This window comes from Pinus tabuliformis, chromosome 2_2, assembly GCF_031772625.1.
Source record: "Pinus tabuliformis cultivar Carrire ecotype Pingquan chromosome 2_2, CPIR1, whole genome shotgun sequence".
Taxonomy (NCBI): domain Eukaryota; kingdom Viridiplantae; phylum Streptophyta; class Pinopsida; order Pinales; family Pinaceae; genus Pinus; species Pinus tabuliformis.
This window is the reverse complement of record NC_142300.1, coordinates 249179252-249202320: the sequence shown is the minus strand read 5'-3', so window position 1 is coordinate 249202320 and position 23069 is coordinate 249179252. Positions and strand designations below refer to the sequence as shown.

Genomic DNA, 23069 nt, shown 5'->3' with positions numbered 1-23069 from the left:
CATAGAAGCCCACTATTGTTATTATTGTGCCCTTACATTATTATTGTTATGTCGGCTTTGATTATGTTATAACCCCTTAGACTCCTATATATAGAAAGGAGGTATTTTCATTTGTATCATCCAAGAATTGTTCATTTATATAATGTAAAGGAGGTTTCCCTCTCGAAGAGGCTGAATTCTAAGGCGTTGATCTATCTTTTCTTGAGCTGGTTTCGTAACACCTTTCAAGATCAGGAGCAGGATTAACCAAACTGCTTGGATGTCTTCTAGTATACACTTTTGTAGAAGATAGATGAAGTGGAGTCACCACTCGGACAAAAAGTCTAACTCAGAATAACCTGAAAGCATGGAGCGAAGGACAAGAAACTTATCCCGACAAGAGACGAAAGGATGAGAGGAAAGAAATGAGATGAATGTTGAAGAAACCAAGGACAAAAACAACTCTATCCCCGGCAGCGACGCCAAAAAATGTTGTCGCGCAGAACGTCTAGGGACCGCAACAACGCTCAGATTGGGGGTTGTCACCTTGATCCACAATCTCTCTGTCTATGCTGTTTCCCTACAGCAAGTTAAGGGGGGTAGACCCTATGGATAAACGGGATGAAGGAGAACCAGCTGGGAATCAATCAGCTCGGGAGACACAACGAAGCAATCGAATACTTGATTAAGGCTTAGCAAGATTTAGAATTTGGCTAAGTTTTAAATGATTAATACTAGTGCCTTATGGAGTTAATGATCAAGTAATTGATTAGCTACTGCTGCTTAGGAAACAGAGATATGAAATTTGTAATTCCACAATAGAAATCTTTAACAATCGCTTGAAAATATTCGCAATGTATCTAACATGTAATCACAGATCAAACAATTCAAGCAATGACGATCAATTTCAATAGATGCAATATATTTTAGCAATTATGTTTCAAGAGATACCAATACCTTAATCAACCATGAAATTTAAAAGCTAACCAGTTCTGATCCTAGAGTTTAAATGATTATGCTTAAAATTCCAAATCTAGGAAATTTCACCACTTTCAAATAGTTAATCCTAAGATAAAAGAAATTTAAGCACATTTAACTATAGAGAAATGGCAAATACTAATACCACAAAAGTTCACCTTTAGATTTTATCCTTGATGAATTTGATTTAGTCTTAGGAAAACTTTTCGATGTGCTAAACAAGGCTAAATGTGACCAAAATAAGTCGAAAAGGTTTAATAATTTTTTTTTTTTTTAGTTTTTAGGATTTTAAATATTTTAATTTTTTTTGGATTTGTTTTAGATTTCTTATGATTTAGAAGTTTTTATATATTTTATTTTTATTTTTATACTTTTTATATTTTTATGAAAATAAATTGAAATTCAAAATCAAAAAAGGAAACAAAACTCTAAAATAAAACAAAACTAAATAAAGATTATAAAACCTAACCTACACATGAATATATACGAAATAAAATGAAATCAAACGCATAAGAAAACCTATTCTTAACACATTAAAACCAAAAATCGAAAGGTATTTTACCTAAAAAAGAATTCAAGTCTAAACCCCTAACTAAGTCATATGAATATGAAAAAATAAAATAGAACAAATGTTTTATTTGTTTGTAGGCTCGTGGAAAAGTTCAATGGCAGCGAGGGAGGGAGCAGGACGAAGAGGCAAGGAGAACGCAGGCTTGGACAGCAGATTGGTTTAAGCAAAGGAGTAGCGTAGGTAGCAAAGTTCGAGCAACGATGAAGGAGAAACTGGGGGCAGATGATGGATAGTGAGGAAAGGGATTTGCAATGGTAACCGAAAGGAGTACGATGATGGGAGCCAGATGCAGCTTTGAAGGGTCGAATGGCAGCAAAAAGGAGCGGATTTGGTAAGCTAGGCAGCGATAGGGGAGAAAACTGCGGAAAGAGGGAGAGCTAGCCTGCATAGGAAGATGAAGGACTGCGTGCAGAGTCAGGAGGGACTCACGTTGTTTGGGGCAGCGGAAAGGTTAATGCAACATGGAGAGGTGGGGCTCGACGACTGTATGGAATGCGATGGCAAAGGGATGACAACAAGGAGGTATAGCAACGTACAAGAAGATGGACGCAGATCGATGGATGAGGGCAGCGTGCTGCTGCGGATTTAAGGCAGCAAGGAAGGGAGAACGAAGGCTTAAGGGTTTGATCGCGAATGGAGCTGGAAGGGCATACGGATAGCAAGTGGGCGGAAGAGAAATGGAGGCTGCGTGGAGAGGTGGAGCAACAAACAGGGTTAGCGAAGGAGGTGAATGCCACATACAGGAGCAGAGAAGACGCAGTTTAGTGATGGTGAAGTACGGTGGGAGCTACATGGGCAAAAGAAATCTAAGAGTCGAAAAGAATAATAGCGTATGGCAGAGAGCAAGGATGAGGAATAAAACCCCCAGGCAGCAAAAACAATCCCAAAACGATTTCGAAAATCATCTGCTTGAAAAACCCCAGGGAGCAAACAAAATGGAAAATTGCAGCCCAACAAAACCCAGAAATCTTGATATGTTTTGCTTCAGATTTATTAATTGGAACCCTTGTGAAACTGTTTCCAGATTTAAGTTTTTTTAGAACCCTTGGACCGCAGAAATAATGCTTCTGCAAGAGCTGGTTCTGAGGCCAAATCTTACCCTCCAGGGCCTAGATTTGGCTTCAAAATCGAAATTCACCTTTAGATTTGCAACCTGTTCTTGAAAACACAAACACCCAGAATCTCAATATACCACAAAAAAGAAACCCCAGAAACCCTAAGTCAGAAAATTTTAAAAAAATGACAGATCTATGCACAGGAGTAGCAAATCTACTAGATCTGGTGAGTATGAGTCCAACTTTGCTCCCAAATCTGATAATCTGAGGCTCTGAAAAGCCAGATTTATCAATTTAGCACAGATTTTTTTTTAAATTTTAAATTGAAATGGAGGTGCTTCACCCAAGACCCTTCATGCATAAAAAATGGAACTTCTTATGATAAGCCCGAGATTTAATCAAGTTGGGCTCTTCAGAAAATACTAATCGGGAGTTGGCTGGTCCAACTGAAAACTTCCCCGAACACCCGATGATCTAAAAAATCAAAATTTCCTGCACAACTCAATTCAACCATTAACGTAGAGCGAGAAAACGATAATAAAATTCAGATTTAATAGAGATACCTGCCATTATATTTAGAACTTAAATTACCATTCAAACCCCAGTAATCAAGTAAGATACCTGTGCTTAAATCAATCTTCATAAAGCTATCATCAATGGCTGAAAGGAAATCTATGCATGAAAATAATACATCTTACAACATTTCCACGATGAGTAACACTAGCAGAAATTAACCCCAAAGTCTTTCTTTATTGCTCATAAAAAAATGTTTACAAGAGAGTTTTCAGTTGGCACACGACTCAAAAATCGAATGATATCAACTGACAACTGACCCCCTATTTAAAGATAAATTTCCCAACGGCTAGTTCGAGTGATCCTTGTCAAAATGATCTTGACCGTTGATGAGGATCAAATTTTTTTTTAATCTTATCTGTCGAAATTTTAAATATTGAGGAAATTTCGAAATTATCAGTTAAATGCATTTTAATTAATTCAAAAATTAAATTTTTGAATTAATTTCCTCAAAATTTTGACTTTGATTTAACCCCAGGGACCAAGGGCATAAAATTTAGCAAAATAATCAATTAACCTAAGTCCTTAGACCTCTTAAAATTTATTTTTTTAAAGGACCCACGAATTTTGCCTTTGGAGAATTTAAATTTACCTAGGACCTAGGACCTATGAGGGGATAAATTATTTTTCTAACCCTTAAGACACTTTACATCATGGTTTTTTACATTTTTTACATCTCAAGGGGGAAAACCCATTTGAAAAAGATCCCCACAGACTAACCAGTTCTGCGACACAAATATAATCTAGCAGATCAAGCAATTTGTAATCAAATAACCTAACCAAATAGTTATGATTATTCCCAAATCACTTTTACATAGACTCGATATAGCACACTAGGACTCGCGTAAGATCCTGGTGACAAAATTCATTCCGACTTTGGGGTAAGGCTGAAGGAAAACTCTGCCGACCATCTGAGAATGGATCGGTGAGACAAAAAACCTCCAGGAATGTAGATCGTTACCCAAAAAATAGGTTTACCTAGGCAATTACATACATGACACAAATCTGCTAAGATTATGTACATCACATATATGCAGAATGGGTTTACATTTTAACATGATAATTAGATTGATGATGATAGCTAGACAACATGGACACATCGATCATGTGCTATCTCTTTTGCAAAAAAGGGGGTGTACTGCTATGGGTCGTTGACACGTAGTGGTCAACAGGCTCTAATATTGATGACGTTATGAGCTATTGTACTTGGGAACGCTCTTCTCTTATGTACACTTGTTCCCAATTGCAATTAAAAACTTTGGTGTTCATTCATGAGTTCTTCTTCTTTTGGAGTATGATGATTGCTATTGGTATAATTTCCTTTGCTTATGCTTTGATTTATTTTATTTCCATAAGCTCTTGTAGATTTGTTAATGTAAAGCTATCTTGCATTGACAACTGATTTAGGAGTATGCTCTAGGTCTGGAAATCTCTAGTTATTTTCCAATAAATTTCTAGAGTTTTCTTATCAGTGCTTATTTGTTAAATATATATGAGACTAATGTTTGATTGAAGTTTTGTAGAGGAAAATCTTGTTGGGATTCAAATATGAAGCGTGAGGGGAAATCTTTGGAGACACCAATCCACTTTTGGCACATTCTCCAAAAATCTCTCATTAGTTCTTTGAATTTCCATAGTTTTATCTTATGAAGTGGTTTCTTGCAGAGATTTTCTTGGACATAGCTTGTGTACAAGAAAATACTTCTAAATTTAAATCTCTTCAAAAAATTGTGCTTTTATTGATTTATTTAGCTGTCTAAGAGAATTTTCCAAGCTAGGTAAGTGATGGGGTTCAAACTTCACTCCCATCACTTGATTTGGTTTTGTACATTATTTTGTATCATACTTGTTCATTATATATGTATTCTACACTAATTTTGTCTTGGTTTTGCAACCCCTAATTGGAGTTTTGACAACAAGTGCCTTGAGGAAAGACCATTGAAAACTCTATATTTCTTATCGAACCTCTCAAGCACCCAAGATCTATTCTAAGGAGATCGTGGACACTAGAAGGAGCTACAAAGAGGGCTAGACCATGGGCCCTTGGGAGTTTGTAATTTTCTGATTTTAAGGACTTCATTGCTTTTTGAGGTTGCTATAGTTTGGAGGGATATTCTAGCTATTTCTAGCTCCCATCTTGTACAAATCTCCTTCATCTTTTCGGCAGCCCTTTAAGAGACTTTTACACCAATGTAATATCTTAATAAAAGATCTATTTTTTTGTGGGAGCTTGGGTTACCTAAGGCACCCTTTCTCCTTATTTAGAAGGAGGATTTTGTGTGGGTGGATTAATTTTGGCATCTCATCTCTTCTAACTTTCCGTTTTAATTCATTTTGCATGCTCTAAAATTAACACCTCACCATCACATTTCAATTTTTAAGTTAAATTTTGCTACAAGTTTCATTTGATGTTTTGCCTTTCATTCCTTTTGTTTTGAAGTATAAGTTGATATTTTGCTTTAGAGCAACTCATTTATTACATGCAAGTATCTCAATTTGTGTAGTAAGTTTAATTTAGTCGTTTAACATTTGCTCTCTTTACAATTTCTCACTATAAGCTCATTTGTGGTTTTTCTCATTTACTTTCAAAGCATACTTTACAAGCAAACATTCACTTTTTAGCCTCATCTCATTTTCAATTGCTATAAGTTTATGGTTTCTGATATTTACTTGGAACAGTTTACAATTCCATTTCTTTATGAAGCTTACGAGAGAAATTTTTCAAGTTACATCATTGTGAAAAATTCTGTCAAATTGAGGCAATTTCCTTTTTTGCAAACAAAACTTACTTGTATCACTTTAATTCACTTACAAGCTAATTTCCTTTTTCCAATTGAAGTTACATTTGCAATTTACTTTGAGCATTATCTCATTTCCATTATTTTGAAGCATTGCAAATCTCCTTGGGAAAACTTGCATGCATATCATTTACAAATTCTAACATAGCTGCATTTTCACTCAATTAGCCTCCAAGCATAAGCTTGGTTGATAGAAATTATAGGGAAAAACACTTTTTTGTAAAGTCCTTCCATGTAGTACGAAGTAAGGTAAAAGTATTGTGACCCTGCATTTATGAATGTGGCTTGTCTCCTTGTAGGAACGAAGTCACATGTTGACTTGTAAGACTCAGGGGACGGGTATCATTAATGACACCTCCGTGCTCTCGCCCCCTCTTTCCTACAGTCACCTCAACTTTTACCCTTTGGTAAGAGTTCAGGAGGAGGACTTTTCATTTAGATTAGGCATTTTAGATTAAAAGTAACCAAGACTAATTGCATTCAAATCTAGTATAGGTGCATCTCATGCTAATACATGTTATGATTTCACTTGCAATTGCCCATTTTACTTGTCATTATTGAATATTTTATATGGGCAAACATTGTTTCATTTTCCTTTTGCAAGTATAACACTAATTGCTTTTTTTTTTTGCAAAATATCTCTATATGCTTTGATTTAGGCATTGATTATATTTTGAAAGCATTTTATATCTTGTATCGATTATCCTGCTAACATCTTTATCTCCATTTCAGGATTGCTTTGCTTTCATTGTTGGAAGTATTCTACTTTTGTTTTGAGCAAATGTATTTTTCATTCTTTTTGAGCAATTTATCTTAAGGCACTGGTTTTATGGTTTTATTATGTTAATGATTTTTATTGCTCATATCATATTTTCTCATAATTTTTAAAAGTAATCCACTTTCACTTTAACATCTCTCCTAGAACCTCACATTTTTTTTATTTTAGTTTTCCATATTAGGGACCACCCCCCATAGCTAACCTAGCAGATAGCTTAAATGGAGAGAGAGGGGATTTAGTGTGACAACCCCTTCTCTTGGTTCCTTGCCACCAACCACACCTTGTGGTGTTGAAGGATTTTCTCACTGACCTGTAGGTAGGTGTAGGCAGCAGGGTCAACATCGTTGACGCCGTTGTTGAGGACAAGCTTTCTTGTACCATGGAAATTGACTAACCTATTGGTTTTAGCATTTTTGAACTTTAGATGTAGATTCTTGCTCAAGTGGCAACTCCACTCAATCCAAATTTTGCAAGAGTCTCTACTAGGAGAAATTCAAGTGGTCTAGTTAGCCCCTCTCCTGATCCTGAAAGGGTTTTTAGAGAGAGGTTGAATAGACTTTCTCATAGTAGAGCTCTTTCTAGTCTTGGGCAAGAGGTTGTTTCTGATATTCATTTGCTTTTTCAAGAACAAGTAGAGTCTAGCATCATCAATGATCTTTTTGCTCCTTGCGACTTCACTAACATAAATGTATATCCTCACAATATCCCTAACAGGTAACAAGGCTATTGAAAAATTATTTTCCTTTCAAAGTAACAATGCCATTAGTGCTACATCACATGTGAAAATCTTTAATGTTTGTATCTTTAAATGGTGTAACACTGCTAACCATGAGGATGTGAAGATGACACTTTTTGTTTTATCCTTAGAAGAGGATGCTCTTGATTTGCTCACTCAGCAACTTGCTAACTCATATAACTCTTTACAAGCCATTCTAATTGAATTTTTAGATAAGTTTGGAGAGAAGAAGGAAAATAGGCATTTGATCAAATGCCATTAGCTACATGAAGAAAAATGAGAATGAAACCATGGAGGAGTTTAACAAGAGATTCAGTGGATTAGTAAAAAACATGCCTGCTACTGTTAAACCTCATGATGAATTTCTGTTATGCTCATATCTAGATGCTTTTGGTGTTGACACTGCACATTAGTTGAGGAGGAAGGAGCTTACGAATTGAAGTGTAGCTTAATCTGAAGCCTTGAAGATAGAAAGGGCTACAAAGCAATCAAGAAAATCTGAAATTCCTGGTTCCAAGAGAGGGCCATCAAAAACTAATGATTCCAAATGCAAGGCCAAGGAAGAGACTACGTATGATTCTATTAAAGAATTAACTTAGCTCATCAAGAGCATGGAAGCAAATCACAATAAAGAAATGCAAGTCATGCAAAATAGGTTGGTGGCCATGGAAAGATCACAAGTGCAAAGATTCCAACCTAGGCCAAATGATAGATGGCAAAAGAATAAAGGCCCTCCTCAAAATTATAGGCGTCCTAATCCATTGGAATCCACCAACATGGTAGATGAAGTTCCCCCTTTTTGTAGGCCATGTAATGCATTACCTGAAGAGGCCACATGCCCATATGTGAAGAGAATCATGGAAAGTGGCATGTTAGAAGATGGACATGTAGGAACAAGGGGTCAAATCAATATGTTCTCCATGGAAGATCAGTTATACACCATTGAGAGAAATCAAGAGATTGACCATACGCCTAATAATCTTGGCGTTGAAAATATGATTGCAAATTTTGACAATGTCACTGAGATTTTTGGGGAAAAGCCTACGTCTCTACAGATTCTTGCTATGGAAAAACACAAAGGGATGACTTATTAGAGAAGGGATATCCAAGACCGGAATAATCACAAATTTTTTTCTCCTCCTATTTCAGAATTAAATTTTGACTTAAGAAATTGGGTGAATAATGCAAAGGTTTCTATTCCAATGACAAAAATTTTAAAGATACCATCTCAAAGGGCCTAGTTATTAAGTGCCATTAAAGTTACTCAAAGGGAAGAAAAGCCTAATGATGAGCTAGAAGATGACGATATTGTATTGAAAAGTATAAACTATTATGTGGGGAACAAAGATCATCTACCATTTTATGTTTCTTTGATAATGAATGATCGCCTTTTACACAACGGCATGCTTGATTCAGGGGCTTCATCAAATGTCATGACCAAGAAAGTTATGGAGCAACTGAATTTAAGGGTATCTAGGCCCTATCATGACATATGTTCAATGGACTCTAAAAGAATTGAAGTGTGTGGGATAATTAAAAATTTATAGGTTTCCCTAGTTGCATACCTAGATAGAATAATGACTATGGATATTGTTGTGATAAATGTTCCTGATTCATGGGGAATGCTCCTATATGAAATTGGGCATCAGATTTAGGTGGTAGCCTTTAAATGGACTTATCATATGCCACCTGCACCATGCCTGATAATACCTTTGTCAGACTTGATTGGGAGTTAGAGAAAAGATATCATGTTGAGGATCCAAAGAAACCCAACAATCAGATTATCTATAGATCATGCTAGAGAAGAAGCGATGCAGTGTTGGCCGATTTTCTTCCTCCTCTAACAGAACATATTTAAAATGATGAAAGTAGGCATAGCTCAAAAAGCTTGGGTTCTTCAAATCTTCCATCAGAGCATTGTCACGACAAAGTAGTAGGATTGACAATAGTTGCATCATCATCACCATTGCAACTAACCAAGAAGAAAAGAAAAAAACGAAAAAAGAAAAAAAGATATAAAAAATGAAACACTAGTTTTGGCACATAAGGGAAGAAGAAAATGATGTCCACTTCCCAAAATTCGATTTTTACACTTGGCATTGGAGCTCCATTCAACAAATTTGAATTTTTCTTTGGAATGGTCACCTCATGCCACTTGTTTGATCTCTCTACGTTGGGATGGGCTCCAATGTCATTTGTCATCGTCATTCTTCATTGAGATTTGCTCCCAAATCTATATAATACAGCCATGGACTCTCATATTGATGATGTTATGAGCTATTGTGCTTGCGAAAGCTCTGCTCTTATCTATACTTGTTCTCAATTGCAATAAAAGACTTTGGGGTTCATTCATGAGTTGTTCTTCTTTTGGAGTACGCTGATTGGCTCACTATTGGTATAATCTCCTTTGCTCATGCTTTGATTTATTTTATTTCCATATGCTCTTGTAGATTTGTTAATGTAAAGCTATCTTACATTGACCACTGATTTAGGAGTATGCTCTAGGTGTGGAAATCTCTAGTTATTTTCCAATAAATTTTTAGAGTTTTCTTATTATTGCTTATTTGTTAAATCTATATGGGACTAATGTTTGATTGAAGTTTTGTAGAGGAAAATCTTGTTGGGATTCAAATATCAAGCATGAAGGGAAGTATGTGAAGATACTAACCCACTTTTGACACATTCTCCAAAGAGCTCTCATTGGTTTTTTAAATTTCCATAGTTTTATCTTATAAAGTGGTTTTTTGTAGAGATTTTCTTGGACATAGCTTGTATACAAACAAATACTTTTAAATTTAAGTCTCTTTTAAAAAATTGTGCTTTCATTGATTTATTTAACTATTTAAGAGAATTTTCCAAGCTAGGCAAGTAATGGGGTTCAAACTTCACTCCTATCACTTGATTTGGTTTCGTACATTATTTTGTATCATACTTGTTCATTTTATATGCGTTCTACATTGATTTTGTCTTGGTTTTGTAGCCCATAGTTGGAGTTTTGACAAGTTCCTTGAGGAAAGACCATTGAAAACTCTATCGTTTTTGTAGGACCTCTAAAACACCTAAGATCTATTCTAAGGAGGCTGTGGACACTAGGAGCTGCAAAGAAGGCTAGACCATGGGCCTTTGGGAGCTTGTAATTTTCTGATTTTAGAAGGACTTCATTGCCTTTTGAGGTTGTTGTAGTTTGGAGGGATATTCTAGCTATTTTTAGCTCTCATCTTGTACAAATATCTTTCATCTTTTGGGCAGCCCTTTAAGACGCTTATACACCATTGTAATATCTTAATAAAATATCTCTTTTTTCTTGTGGCAGCTTGGGTTTACCCAAGACATCCTTTCTCCTTATTTAGAAGGAGGATTTTGTGTGGGTGGATTAATTTTGACATCTCATCTTTTCTAACTTTCCTTTTTAGTTCATTTTGCATGCTCTAAAATTAACACAACCTCACCATCACATTTCAATTTCTAAGTAAAATTTTGCTACAAGTTTAATTTGATGCTTTGCCTTCATTCCTTTTTCTTTGAAGGATAAGTTGATATTTTGCTTTAGAGCAACTCATTTCTTACATGCAAGTATCTCAATTTGTGTTGCTAGTTTAATTTAATTGTCAGACATTTGCTCTCTTTACAATTTGCCGCACTATAGGCTCATTTACTCTCAAAGCATACTTTACAAGCAAGCATTCACTTTCTAGCTTCATCTCAATTTCAATTGCTATAATTTTATGGTTTGTGACATTTACTTGAAGCAATTTACAATTCCATTTATTTATGAAGCTGATGAGAGAAATTTTTCAAGTTACATCATTGTGAGTATTTCCATCCTACTTGATGCAATTTCCTTTTTCGCAAAGCAAACTTGCATGATTTTAATTCACTTACAGGCTAATTTCCTTTTTCCAATTGAAGTTACATTTGCAATTTATTTTGAACATTATCTCATTTCCATTATTTTGAAGCATTGCAAATCTCCTTGGAAAAACTTACTTGCATATCATTTACAAATTTTAGCATAGTTTGAATTTTAACTCAATTAACTTCCAAACATAAGCTTGGTTGATATAAAGTATAGGGAAAAAAACTTTCTTGAAAAGTTCTTGCATCTGGTACAAAGTAAGGTAAAAGTGTTGTGACCCTGCAGTTATGAAGGTGGCTTGTTCACTTGTAGGAACGAAGGCACATGCTGACTTGTAAGACTCAGGGGATGGGTATTGTTAATGACACCTCCGTGCCCTCGCCCCTTTTTTGTTACAGTCACCCCAATTTTTACCCTTTGGTACGACCTCTTTGAAAATCAATCTTTGGATACTGTGAGGGGGTCCTGCATACACACGTGTGACTAGTTTCCCAAAGCTTTTCCTCAAGCTCCTTGTTGCCCAATGCTCAAGCCTATGGGCTGTAAAACACAAAATTAATTGTTAGTGTGAAATTAGGAAAAAAAAACCAAAACTAAACTATAATTTAATATACAAAATACTAGCTCAAGTAATGAGAGTGAACCCCCATACTTGCCTAGCTTTGGAAATGACTCTTGAATAGGAGATGTTACTTTAAAAGAACTAGAATCAAAGAAATATTTTAAATTTAAATGGATGATCAAGTAGCTATAGAGTAAGAAAACTCCTGTTTGCTCTTCGTTGGATGGAAGAGTTGGAGCAAAAAAAGTGGTTGAGTCTTGGATCATTGTGACTGTAGGAGTGAGTTGATCTAATTGAGATTTTTCCCACTTTTAGATGGATTCTTGCATACAATAAAAACGATCTTTTCTACACACTTGAACAAGTATTAGTTTGCAAAGAATTAGAGCAATATAGTAAATAAGATAGACCAAACATTCCTCTGAAAATAAATTGGCAAGCTTATCTCTAGAATACTACTCTAAATCAATGATATGTGCAAGATAACTTGCACACATCAATCCAAGTAAGATGGTAAGTACAAATCAATGTGAACTCAATACGCAAAACAAATTAAACACAATAACAATAGCATGAAATGACATCACCTCATAACTCCAAGAGAACACTAGCCAGATAGCCCCACATTCTTGATTATATTAAGAAAATATGCAAGTACAAAATGGCAAAGTTTCCTCAAGCCCAATAACTCATAACTTGATATAATATAAGAGCACATAACCTCATTATATAGAGAGTTGGGAGCAAATCCCAAGGCAGAATGCATGTGAGAACTGAACTTGGAGCAAATCCCAAGAAAGAGCAAGTCAGGTTCCAAGCAGAGATGATAGAGACACCAAGGAAAATCGAATTCTCTATATGGCATAATAAACATATCCATGAGTGAACCAAAGCAATGAGATCACTTTAGTTCAAACCAAATCAAACTCGAGCCAAGTGTTGCCACTTCAGATGATGATCCCAAAGATGCTTTGGGTAGATCCCTAGGAACTGCGTGATTTCCTCAAGTGAAACTCATAATCCTCCATGTGAAATGTTAAGTGTAGAAGCTACTTGAGCTAATAGTGAGAGAAGGCCCCATGAAATCTTCAGTCTAAATATTCCATCGAATATTCCTTTAGTACATGAATTCCTTTAATAAATTCGATTTTCTACATGTGCAACTACTACTTTATCTTTGGGAAATTCGATTTTGAAAAATAGTGATGTATTTATGATGCAGTATGCCCAGTCAAATTCCACATGTCCGTTGACTCAACTCTTTGACTTAGAATAATTTCCAAGTCATTTCGACCTCATTTTCTCACATGGAATAATTTATTTCTCTCTATTTTATTTAATTCTAGCATAATTAAATGCCACAATTTCCACTAAACTTAGGAAATGTGGGTTTTAACTTTTGAGAGTCCAAAACACATTATTAACCCCTCAAAGCGTGTCATAGTAGAAAGTTGAGGGTGAGAGGTGTAATTTTTATTACTCATACCCCATACAACTTCTTTAGACTACACTTATTACAATTTAAATACAATTTTATTTGCAATTTTTGACCTGCGGTAAATCAAAAAATTTAAAAAATGACTACCTAGACCTAACCAAATTCCATGAATTTTTTTGTGTGATCCAATGTTTTAAAACTCTGACTCTGACACTGACTCCGCCGAGGGTCGACTCTGACTCTGACTCCGACTCAGTATTGACTCGGCCGGCTCGATTTCAATGACTCGGTCGTTGTAAAAAATACATTAAATATTTATTTTTTATAAAAGCACATAATTTTAAAGATTTTCATTCATGTTTCCAAACACACAGCATTAGAATATAGATAGAAGACAACATATGATCAAAGTAGGCTCATGAATATATCCATTATATCAAAATGGCACCCAGTGCACTGTCCAATACATACACAATGATGATATAGAGATCAAAACAAAAACACATAACCAAGGAGGCTATAAATGGCCTCTACAACAAAAGTCTGTGACCAGTACTATTGGCTACTGCTAGAGTTGCCAACATCATCTGGCTCAGTGTTAGTTGAGAGCGGGAGTGAAAGCGGGAAGCGAGAGCGAAAACAGGAGCGGGAGCGACATTTTCAGAAGCTCCCGGTTTGGGAGCGAATCCCGGAGGAGTTCGACAATCAATGTCACTAACATCAAGGTACATAGAGGGATTAGTGCTCTTGATTAAATACGAGTTCCATACCCTAATACATGACAAAATTCAATGGAAACATTACAATCTCCCAATCCTAAAATCCTGAAAAACTGATAAGTCTGCTGGATTTTGAATGAAATCTAAAATTCTACTTTCTCCATATGAAATCCAATGAGGTCGGAACCACTCTCAAACATCTTGAGTCATTTCATGGTAATGTTAAAAATTTAATTAAAATGATGAAAATGAAGATTAAGGGAGAATGTCACTTTTACTTTAAGAATTTAACATTACCATGAAATTTGAATAGCATATCAATACTAGAAGAGGGGAATGGACCCCAAAGACCAAAAAACTTATTAATAAAACCATTTGGAGTCCCCCACACTCAGGAAAAACATAAAAAAATTAAAAAAATTGCGTTTTTGGGGGTTCACTGGCTGCTTTCCTTGACCTGGCCGGGTTGATACGGACTTGGCCGAGCCAACCGAGTCATGCAATGACTCGGCCGAGCCAGTATTAACTCAGCCAACCGAACCGGTTCAACCACCGAGTTGAAACTTTTTTGGCTGACTCGAACCAACTCGGTCGAGTCGGTTCCGAGCCGGCCGGTTTTAAAAACACTGGTATGGGGTATGAATAATAAAAATTACACCTCTCACCCTCAACTTTTTACTGTGATCTAGTATGATAATATACATCGACTCTAGACACTAAAATGTGTTGGGGGCTCAACTTTCCAACCATCACCCCGACTTTGGGGTAAAAAGTGAGTGGAGAAACCTAGAAAATTATCCACTTATGAAAAAGAAGGGATAATTAACTAGATAAAAAAAACACTCCAAGGTGTACTCATTCGCTGATCAAGTCCCAACATCCTAAGTCTGTTACAGACTCAAAACTCATCATTACTAGTATCATTTATTACAATTCCCACAGGGTGTAGAATCTAGGTACAAGAAAGATGATGGAAAATAGAAATAGAGTTAAAAAACAATGTTGACCAATGATATTTGATGGTACAAGTGTCCTTTGGATCATCCTTGGGCATTGAGTCTTTATATAATCATTAGGTGCCACTCCAATGGTCAACAAGCCCAACCGCTTCACGACCTCTGTTGAAATGAGGTTCTTTTGACTCCTGCCTGTCAACAATGAATTGTAGCATAGAACCCTTCACCCACATCTATGAGTGGAAGAGACGCTCCTCCTCTTCTTGATCTTCAGGCTCAATCTTTTGGATCTTGGTGGTGGCAATGGTGGCACTGAGTTCTGCATTAATAATCTACTTCCTCTTGTTGGGTTCTGGCTCAAAATTAGAACATGCATCGGACCCTGAAGCTTTCATCTCGACCACCAATGACTGCTTGGTGCGACACTCATTTGTGTTATGAGTGGGGTTCTTATGGAGCTCACACCACTTTCCTGTAACTTTCGTCTTTGTGATGCCATTCTTTTCTTGCGACTTCGATGGGGTGTCATGGGTCTCTCCACCTTGGCTCTGTCTTTTGTTCTGCTGTTTGGGGGCACTCTTGCCCTACTTCTGATTCAGAGATCCAAAGTCGCGCTTCATTTGTTGAAATTTTTGTTCAATCTTGGTAGCATATCGGTTTGCTGCACCAAGCAATGAGATGTCCAAGAACTCCATTTCTTCTTAAATGTATTTGTGCATACAACCGTGATACTTGAGCACCAGATGTTGCTCAAAGTCTTTGATACCCAACTTTGTGCGTAGGGTATGAAAAATATTTGTGAACTCATGCACATCTTGGTGCCTTTGTTGCCATATTGTGGTCCACTATATGTACTTGTCCTTATAGTTCGCCACGGGGTAACACTGCTCCTTGACAGTGTCTCAGAAAGAGTTCCAAGAGGGGGCAACTGTAAGCAAAGAGGGTTACTAAACACTTTTCTCACAGTAAGTTTCCCACTAGTCCTTGACATGGGGGGCAATCTAAAGCAGTGAAAAAGTAATCTTCTCCCTATCGGAGAGATTGTCGACCGAAAAATAACCTTCCAATAGATTCAACCATTTATCTACAACATCTGCATCTATTTGATCTTTGAATATAAGGATATCAAAGTTCACTTGTACCTTGAAGGGGGTGGTGCCTTTGAAGTGACTGCTAGATGAATATCTGTTGTTGGTGGGCATCTGTCAAAGGATCTAGGCAAAGTTGTCCATCATCTCGTTCCTTTGCCACTCGAGGGCTTCTTGAAACAACAATTTGATAGGATCTCCTTCTCCCTCACCTTTCTTTTCTTCTGCCATGGGAGGTCGTTGGTGTCGGCCGGGACGGTCTTGCAAAGGGTCAACTAGTTCAAGTCCCAAATCCTTATAGCCCGACCTCGTTGAGGACATGCAAAGAAAAAAGGAGAAAAAGCAGACCACTCTGATACCACTAATCCAGATTTATCAAGGAACGAAATGAAATACATGTATAAATAGAAATGCAGAGATATAGTGAAAACAAAACTTCAATTCATTAATAATAAAGTACTGAAAACTATTTACGTGCAGAGTGGAAATAAATTAGCTTAGGCGATGGTAACTTCTCTCTGAGAGGAGATGTGGCGACTACATACCTTCTGAACTTTGTTACAATGAGGGTCGAAGGCCTATTTATTATTGAGAAATAATGGAAAACTCGAAACATCCAAAAACCTAACCCTAGGAGATGAATTGCCAAAATTCTATGGGCCCTGTTGGGGTGAATTGGTACATCAACTTCCCAAGGTTGTAACTTTGGTATATAATCTTCGTTTGATGCATACGGTACCTCGTTAGAAAGACCTATCCAAGGACTACAACTTGCGATTGCAAACCCTTGGCATAGGCAATGGGTTTGCCTATTTTCCAAAAAAATGTCGTTTAGTGCCTCAAAACCATTGTTTTTAAACCCGGCCGGCTAGGAACCGACTCAGCTGAGTTGGTCCAAGTCGGTCAAAAATAATTTGACCTGGCCATTGAACTGGTTCAGTCGGCCGGGTTAATACCGAGCCGGTCGAGTTGTTACACAACTCGGCCAGCTTGGCTAAGTCCATATCAACTTGGCTGGGTTACAGACAGCGGCCAGTGAACCCCAAAAAACTGTTTTTTTTAATTTTTTTGAGTGTGGGGGACTCCTTGGGCTTCTCTGTCTGACTCATGGGTTTCCTTGTCTGACTCTGATCCCTAGTATTGATATGCTATTCATGGTAATGTTAAATTCTTAAAGTAAAAGTGACATTCTCCTTAATCTTCATTTTCATCCTTTTATTTAAATTTTTAACATTACCATGAAATGACTCAGGATGTTTGAGAGTGGTTCCGGCCTCATTGGATTTCATATGGAGAAAGTAGAATTTTAGATTTCATTCAAAATCCAGCAGACTTATCAGTTTTTCAGGATTTCAAGATTGGGGGATTGCAATGTTTTCATTGAATTTTGTCATGTATTAGGGTATGGAACTCGTATTTAATCAAGAGCACCAATCCCTCTATGTACCTTGATGTTAGTGACATTGGTTGTCGAACTCCTCCAGGATTCGCTCCCAAACTGGGAGCTTCTAAAAATGTCGCCCCCGCTCCCATTTTCGCTCTCGCTCCCCGCTTTTGCTCCCGCTCCCCGCTAACACTGAGCCAGATGATGTTGGCAACTCTATCAGTAGCCAGTAGTACTGGTCACAGACTTTTGTTGTAGAGGCCATTTCTAGCTTCCTTGGTTATGTGTTTTTGTTTTGATCTCTGTATCATCATCGTGTATGTATTGGACAGTGCACTGGGTGCCATTTTGATATAATGGATATATTCATGAGCTTACTTTGATCATATGTTGTCTTCTATCTATATTCTAATGCTGTGTGTTTGGAAACATGAATGAAAATCTTTAAAATTGTGTTTTTATAAAAAAATAAATATTTAATGTATTTTTTACAACGACCGAGTCATTGAAATCGAGCCAGTCGAGTCGATACTGAGTCGGAGTCAGAGTCAGATTCGACCCTCGGGCGAGTCAAAGTCGGAGTCAGAGTTTTAAAACATTGCTCAAAATGTCTCTGGAAGTTTAGGACTTGAAAAATTGCCAAAAATAGTAAACTGTGCTACAATTAAGGAAACCGAAGGAAACAATGGTGAGAGTCGAAGTGGAATAGGCAGGTGGCCACCAATATCCACCTGGATCATAGACTTGAACTTTTGTGCACATGTGGGTTTTCATATTAAAAATGTATTTTTCCTTAACCAAATTAAATTCTTCCAAGGGTAAAGAGGGTTTTGTTTGGATGAGGAAGGCTGTCGAAAGCATTGTTGATAATATCGGCGATATTCGAAAATATCGCGATATTTTCGGCAAAACGATATATCGCCGAGAAAATATCGCGATATTTTCTGTTTTGATAATATCGCGATATTTTCAAAATATCGGCAAATATCGGAAAATATCGGCAAAATATCGCGATATTTTGAAAATATCGGCTATATTTAAAAATTTGAAAAAATTATTTTTTATGCTTGCTGATATTTTGCCGATATTTTCGCCGATATTGCCGATAAGATATTTTCTGGACCCTCGCCGATATTTTGCCGATACCGATATTTTCAACACTGGTCGAAAGGAAGGAATTTGTCCCTGAGCAACAAAATTAAGACTCCCTCTCCGCTAGGGAGAAATTTCCAACTGCATCATGAATCTCATCTCGAACATCTCGTTAGATGTCATGTAAAAAATTGAAATATTTAGATGTGCATAATTCATTATTTTATGTCATATATATATATATATATATCTATATCTATATCTAGATATAGATATATATGCATAATTCATTATTTTATGTTATATATATATATATATATATATATATATATTTATTTATTTGTGAGTCCCCTTGTAAGACCTGCTAGATTTTGTGGCAACAGGCCCATAACTCACACTTGGGAGGATGTTGCATTTGAATTCTCTATGAATACACAACCTGAGTTCCCATTTGTATCATCTCATGTTGTGATCTTTTTGATATAATATACAAAGTGTGATAAGCTTAAGGGCACTTATATTTGATGTTTTTCTCCTGTGATTGGCATTTTCTCTTGGGCACATGTGCATTTCGGTTTTCAGCACATTTGTGCATCAATTTTTCACACTCTCTCTCTAGCACACTTGTAAGGATGCTATTTCAGAGTTTGGGTGGAACTTGATTGACTGATCTCTTTACAATGTTGAACTTGTATGCTTCCAAACCATTAATTCCATTTATTCACCATGCCAAATAGCTAGACGTATGTTCATTGTTATGATGGTTGTTTTCTTTTATCATTTAGGAGGTTGATCACCACCTTAGAGTCCCCTTTGAAGATAGTTTTCTTTAAACCTTATTCAATGCAATTGGAATTCCTAGGATACATGCCTTTATTTCCACTTGGTTGTTGGTCTTATTTCCAAGGAATTGAAATATAACTGCAAGAACATGACCATGGTGATGTCTAAACTCAGCACTGTTCTTGTTCTGCCAGTATTTCCTTTGGAGGCACCGTCAAAAATTTAAATTGATCCACTCCTCCTGCAGGGACCCCATTTTATTTACTGAATGAATGCGTGCATATGTGTGCTTTTCTTTGAAGTGTTTTGTTTTGTTTCCATGTTTATTCTGATTCATGTGTATCTGTAGATTGTAACAACCCATCTCAATCACGATCAGCATAGCAATATTAGCATGCATGTGAGACATACATATGATAGCTACATATGCATGCATCATATACATTGCACTAATATATATATATATATATATATATAGATATATCGACTATATATCGACTATTCATGGAGAATGTCTAAATATAAGATAAATGAATTAATTATCAAAGGTGTTAATTAAATACCTAATTCTCGTAAATAGAAGAAATATACACTCAGTAAGAAATATAGTTGAGTTTATTCATATGTTTACAAATAACCCAAAATGTATACTAAAAAAACTAAACCCATAAACCTTATGATTAAACTTGATATTTTATAAAACATAAAATAATATGTAATATTTAAAATCATCATGGTCTTATACTATTTAATAAATTAAAGTACCAACTGTCATAATTAAAGTGACACCATTCGATGTTGTGAGGATCTGATTCAATTAAAGGCAAAAAGCATGACAAAGCATCCACCGCCTAATATAAAACTTAATATCAGTCTTTACATTTGACTGAAATGGAATATTAGTCTTTACAGTCTTTACAGTCTTTACATTTCAGTCTTTACAGTTTTTACATGTGATAGAAATGGAATATCAGTCTTTGCAGTCTTTACATATGGTATCAGAGCTTAGTTTAAACACTTGGGACCTTAGTGGTTACCATCATATAGCTAGAATTATAATTAATACTAAGAGAGTTCTCCTAGTTAACACTAAGTGTTAAAAATTACAAATTCAAAACTTTTGGCACAAGGGCAGTTAGAAGGTCATAACTGTACAAAGAAGCTGACATTCTGAGTAAACTACATGATTAGGCCACAGCCTGAACATTCAGTGAACAAGACAGTTGAAAGATCAACTTGAAGCTGCAGTCATGAAAGACCAAAACTGAACTGTGGAAGGTCTGTTACAGCCACAGTGGATTAGTCCTGGAAGCAGTCTTTACATTGGAGAAGTGTACTATTAAAAGTTGTAAAACAAGATGTGTGAAATTGACACACAAAATAATTTGTGTGCTTGCTGATGTCAATGCTGTCTATTTAAATTTTAAACTAGGAAACTTTTATCAGCATCATCGAATATGTAAGGCCCAAAGAGCAAATAGTTATAATTAGGAACTGCCAATCGTCAAACATGAAAATTTTTTTGGGGAAATCATTTGCTAGTTAAGTAGTGAAATATTCTGGGAGACTCGGATGAAAGTGAGAAGTCATAGGCTCTAGCAGAAAATTGAAATTAATCCAAAAGTAATTTGCAACAAAGTATAAATCAAATGATCATGAAAGTAGCTTTTATTATGTCATTTTCAGTCTGCATGATTACAGGTAGGTATTGGTATCAACTAGGTTGGAAACAATGTGCATCCCCTTTCAGGTATACTCCAGAAGATATCATAATTAAACAGAATAAATTGTATGTCATTCTCACAGTTGTCTTCAAATTAGAACCATAGTTCTCACTCTGAGGCAAAATAAAGCATAATATAATTGAAACAAAATACTGGAAAAGTCAGACAGTGGAAACGCCAATATCAATCAGTAAATCATCAACTCTTTAATAAGAGTAGAGAAGCTCAACCAAATCATCGATATATCAAACCAGAGCATGTCCTCAGGTAAAGCTTAAGTTAAAGGCATGCATACTTTACTGACCCTTTTCATAGATGACTAAAAACTTCTGAACATTTAAATTTCATAACATAGTCAGCAGTGTTAGTGAAGAAATGCCTGTGGTATTTTCACATTCCAAAATCATCACTTAATTCAAGAGTATATATAAGAAGGTATTAGAATATTATTCAATATTGCAACAACGATCTCTTAAATACAAATGTACAGGCTGTAAGTAGTAACGAGTGGAAAAAACATCATGATTCTATCATCCACAAATTCATGCGTCTATTTGCCGACATGTTACGAAGTTTCTGGACCGTCACATAAACTGAGAAGTTCTCAGGTTTCTGGATGGTAATATAGTCACATCAAGCTAAATCGCTGTGAAGGTTTAGCAATGTTACAGAACAAGTAAATAACCATAATTGAACACTGAATTGACATTTTGTGACAAGAAACATAGCAGGGTGTAATTCCCCAGACGAGGTACACTTACATAAGAAAGAACAACTTTATCAAGAACTATAAGATACAAAAAAAAAAAAAAAAAAAAACAAGCCCATTTGGAGACATCACAGAAAAAGGTAAGACCACACCACAGCACTGATCAGGCTTGTTATCTCCAACATCTACACACAAGACAAGTCCAATCTGCTAGGCACAAATCCTAGGGCCACTCTTTGGAAGTCCTACTGACTGTCACATCAGTAGAACCTCCCTGCACTTTAGGCCAGTTATCCTGCGGCATAATGGGAGATTCCCTAAAGATCAAATTAGTCATCTGTCTATTAACACAGATCTGAAAATCACATCAGTGATTTGTGTGTTAATGATCTTTTGTAATTAAAGGGTGAGAAGACAAGTAAGAATGAGTGCCATGTCCTTTGCACAAATGGAATCAAAGCACTACTTGATGAAGAAGTTGGTAATATGAAGCAGAAATCAGCAAGTTAGGTTATACACGAACATCACCACTCAACTCAATAACATTGATGCAGAAGACTATAAGATAAGCTCATTAAGATGCTTTATCATTTATCAGTTTAAAACCAACCAGCATATGATGCAATCAATAAAGCAAATAGATCAGCAACAACCATCAAATAAAAGTAAACGCAGCCTTAATCTCCGTTGACAACCATTGATTACATCAAGGTGCAAGGAGGGCATGGGTACCATTGTGAACAGCAATAGGAAAGCAAAAACTCCGGATTGAGCCCAAAAAGGCCTTCTTCGTTTCTACCCTTGTACAGCAAAGAGGAATCCTTCGTTTCCACAAGAAACGAAGAATTCCTAAGTTACCACAAAGAAACTCGTATTGATAATAGATGATAACTTCAGAAAATTTAGCTAGAAACAAATTATTTTGAAGCAATCGAGAACCCCTGTAACGACAGATTAAAACCTAAGGTACCCGAAGTTATCTGAGGCAGGAAATCCGAATCCTCTAAGGACAGTTTTACGCAAAGCAACCCAAGGATTCTGGAGCAGAGCGGAGGTTCCTGAAGAAGTCGGACCCTGCAGAAAGTTTCGTTTTAGGGGCTAGACTAGAGACTGTAGCAGATTTACATTAAGGATAATCCGTTAAGCCTTCTGATAAACTTCGCAAAAGGAACATCGCTGTGCACTATCTGCAAATTTGTACAGGCAATTCTAATGATTGATAGTGGGCGTATAATTGTTCAAAAACTATACTCTGCGGGACTTGGATTCACGGAGGATTATTTGAAGTTT

At 36.3% G+C, this 23069-nt stretch overlaps 1 protein-coding gene across 5 annotated transcripts in view; it reads left to right on the top strand.

Annotated features, from left to right (window-relative positions):
* Window positions 1-23069, top strand: part of LOC149192225 (histone acetyltransferase GCN5-like) — a 427304-nt gene that overhangs the window by 307679 nt on the left and 96556 nt on the right. The gene's annotated exons all lie outside the window — the stretch shown is intronic.